The sequence below is a fragment of the Helianthus annuus genome, chromosome 3 (assembly GCF_002127325.2).
Source record: "Helianthus annuus cultivar XRQ/B chromosome 3, HanXRQr2.0-SUNRISE, whole genome shotgun sequence".
NCBI classification, from domain to species: domain Eukaryota; kingdom Viridiplantae; phylum Streptophyta; class Magnoliopsida; order Asterales; family Asteraceae; genus Helianthus; species Helianthus annuus.
Genome location: NC_035435.2, coordinates 100,609,238 through 100,613,265, shown reverse-complemented (window position 1 = coordinate 100,613,265; position 4,028 = coordinate 100,609,238).

Genomic DNA, 4,028 nt, shown 5'->3' with positions numbered 1-4,028 from the left:
CAACAACAACGAGCTCCAAAGCCAAAGGCTAAGGTTGAATCAAAAGGAGCTCGTTACAAGAAGAAAGCAAAAGATGTTCAATTTGTAGCATCAAAAGGTACAGATAAAATTGAGACTTTTGAAAACAAATCAAACACTGATTTTGTACAACAAGTCAAGATTTTGAAACGTAACAGTGATAACAATTACACCCAACACACAAACGGGTGTGATGAAAAAGCAAGTACCTCAGGTTCTACAAGTTCAACATCTGCTAGTCGATCAAGTTCTCCTAAGTCTGTTGAAAGGAGAACTTGTTTCAAATGTGGAGAAATTGGGCACATCATCAGAAACTGCCCAAATGCTCCAAAGAAGAAATTTGTTGAGAAAGCTCCACCTGAAACAGTTCACCCTCAACGTCAGTCAGTTTCATCTAAACATGATAAACGAACTGTAAAAGAACAAGAAACTAAACAACGACGTAAGAACATAAAAAGTGTTGAAAAAGCTTTAAAATCTGAAGTTAAAACAGTTCAAAAGGAACCAAGTGTGTCACAACCTATAAAACCAGAATCTTCAAAAACTGGTAGGCAAAAACGAACTTGGTTACCTAAGTCGGGTGACAATTCAGGGGGAGCAGTTGTTCTTGAAAACCATCAAGAGATCGAGCTCACGTTTCGTGATGCTAAGGGACGACCCAAGACCACTAAGGCTTGGGTCCCCATTCTCAACTGATGTTCTTATGACATGTGCAGGATGTTCTAGGAGGAACTATTAATAGTCATTGGATTGTTGATAGTGGAGCATCTAGGCACATGACTGGCGACTTACGGCTCCTATACGACGTGAGAAATATTAGAGGAGGGTATGTTGCTTTTGCGGGTGACAAAGGCGGTTTTATCACTGGAGAGGGAAGTATCTCCAATGGCATCGTGTGCTTTGATAAGATCAATTATGTGAAGCAAATTGATCACAATCTTCTCAGTGTCTCGCAAATCTGCGATAAGAAATTCACCGTGCATTTTGATGATGCCGGCTGCTATGTGCTGAAACCTGGATTCAAAATTCCACAAGAATGGATTCTCTTATCGGCTCCGAGAGTTAATGATCTTTATATTCTCGACATGAGCCAAGCGATTACAACATCTGCACAAGTCACTTGCTTTGTCTCAAAAGCCACAGAAAAGGAGTCTATATCTTGGCACAGAAGAATGGGACACATTCACTTGAGAAAGATGAACCATTTGGTGAAAAATAATCTTGTGAATGGTGTGCCTGTGAGAAGTTTTCATCTACAAGATATCTGTGTCTCGTGCCAAAAGGGGAAGCAAACGAAGAAGTCTCACCCTTTGAAGAAAATCAACACTGTCAGCATGCCTCTCGAACGTCTTCATATGGACCTTTTTGGACCTATGAAGCACAAGACAACGTTTGGTGATGCCTATTGTTTAGTAGTTACTGATGACTACTCTAGATTTTCTTGGGTATCCTTTATGGCACACAAGAGTCAAACTCCTGGCATCCTCAAGGATCTTCTTACAATGTTGGAGAACCTCTATTCGTTAAAAGTAAAGAGGATCCGAAGCGACAATGGTACTGAATTCAAGAATCAAGTTATGGATGAGTTTTGTACTTCTAAAGGCATTCTTCATGAGTACAGTTCTCGATATACTCCACAACAAAATGGTGTCGCGGAGAGGAAGAATTGGACGATTATAGAAACTGCAAGAACAATGTTAGTAGAGTCGGAACTCCCTATTCAATTCTGGGGGGAGGCTGTATCGGCTGCATGCTACACGTTAAACAGAGTTCTTACAGTAAAGAGACATGGCAAGACTTGCTTCGAACTCCTTCAGAAAAGGAAACCGGATCTTTCTTACCTTGAACCGTTTGGTGCTCCATGTACTATGATTGAGCCGGATGGAAAGTTTGGTGCAAGAGCTATCGAGGGTTTCTTCCTTGGATATGCTACTCCGAATTTTCGTGTTTGGAATCTAGCTACCAAAAAGATTGAGCTTTGGAGCGAAGTTAGGGTTCAAAGGTACACGAGTCCTGTTAGGGCTCCGGGTGATCCGTGGATGTTCGATTATGATGGGCTATTTGACTCCTTCAATCTGCCAACCTTTGACGAAGAATCAGCAGCGGCTAGGATGTTGCTAGAAAGTGACAATGCTGCTGTCTCGCCTTTGGTTAGACCTATTGTTGTTGATCCTCAAGTTTCTTCGTCTGTCAACAATATGGTTCAAAATGAGGTTTATGAAGATGCTGCTGATTATAATGAATCTTCTGAAGATGATGAATATCATGATGCAGCCGAAGGATCCTCAGCTCCAGCTGCTCCTGTTCAAGGTGCCTCTGGTGATACACCTCATACGCAGAATATAGACACTGCTGAAGGGAATGCATCCACCTCTACCCACATTCCTGGTGTGGAGTTGGTTGTTGATCTTAATCTGAACAATTTGGGTATTAATGCTCGTGTGCCAGATAATCCTGAAATGAGGATTCATGATACCCATCCCCAGCAGAATATCATAGGAGATGTCCATCGCGGTGTGCAGACGCGTAATCAGCTGAGAAACAACCGGAATGCTGGTTTGTATTCAGCTATAAGAGAATCTGGCCAACAAAATGACTGGTCCTTCGCGTGTTACGTGTCACAAGAAGAACCAAAGTCGTGGAAAGAAGCGTTGAAAGACAGTGCTTGGGTTGAAGCCATGCAGGAAGAATTACAGCAATTTCACAAGCTTGGTGTTTGGAAGCTTGTTGAAAAGCCTGAGAACTACAAGAAGATTGGCACCCGATGGGTCTTCAAATGCAAGAAAGACGACCGTGGAGTGGTTATTCGGAACAAAGCTCGTTTAGTCGTTCAAGGTTTTCGTCAGATAGAAGGGATCGACTACAACGAAGTCTATGCACCAGTTGCACGTCTGGAAGCTATTCGGATCTTTCTGGCTTATGCCTCATTCAAAGGATTCAAGGTTTACCAGATGGACGTCAAAAGTGCATTTCTACATGGTGTGGTTGAAGAAGAGGTGTATGTCGAACAGCCTCCAGGTTTTGAAGATCCTGTCCATCCTGATCGGGTTTGGTTGCTCAACAAAGCTCTCTATGGTCTTCATCAAGCGCCACGAGCTTGGTATGCAACCTTATCTACATATCTGCTGGAGAATGGTTTTCGAAGAGGTCTCATCGATTGTACTCTCTTCATCAAAGAACAAGATGGAGATCTTCTTCTGGTTCAGGTATACGTTGATGATATTATTTTTGGTTCTACTAATGATGTTTTGTGTAGGAATTTCGAGCGCATCATGCAGGATAAGTTCGAGATGAGTGCTATGGGGGAAATGAATTTCTTCTTGGGCCTACAAGTGCAACAAACGGAGTCTGGGATATTCATCCATCAGACTAAATATGTTGGTGACATCTTGAGCCGGTTCCAGATGTCCGATGCAACGCCCATTGGTACCCCATTGCCAACTAATCATGGAATTACTCCTGACTTGAAGGGTGAACCTGTTAGCCCCTCATACTATCGCGCAATGATCGGATCACTTATGTACCTCACAGCATCAAGGCCAGACATAATGTACCCAACGTGCCTGCTTGCCAGATATCAAGTTAATCCGAAGGCCTCACATCTTGCAGCTGTCAAAAGGATTTTTCGTTATTTGAAGGCTTACCCCGACACCGGTCTGTGGTATCCTAGGGATAATAACTTTGACTTGGTCGCATTCAGTGATTCTGATTTTGGCGGATGCAAAATCGACGGCAAATCCACAACGGCTGGATGTCAGTTTTTAGGAAATCGCCTAGTCACATGGCAGTGCAAGAAGCAGACATGCGTCGCTACATCAACATGCGAAGCTGAATACATTGCTGCCTCAAGTTGTTGCTCCCAAGTTCTTTGGATCCAACAACAATTGCGGGACTATGGTTTTGAATTCCTAACTACTCCTATTTACGTTGATAATTTTGCTGCTTTAGATATCACTAAAAATCCTGTGCAGCATTCAAAGACCAAACACATCGAAATCAAATATCACTTC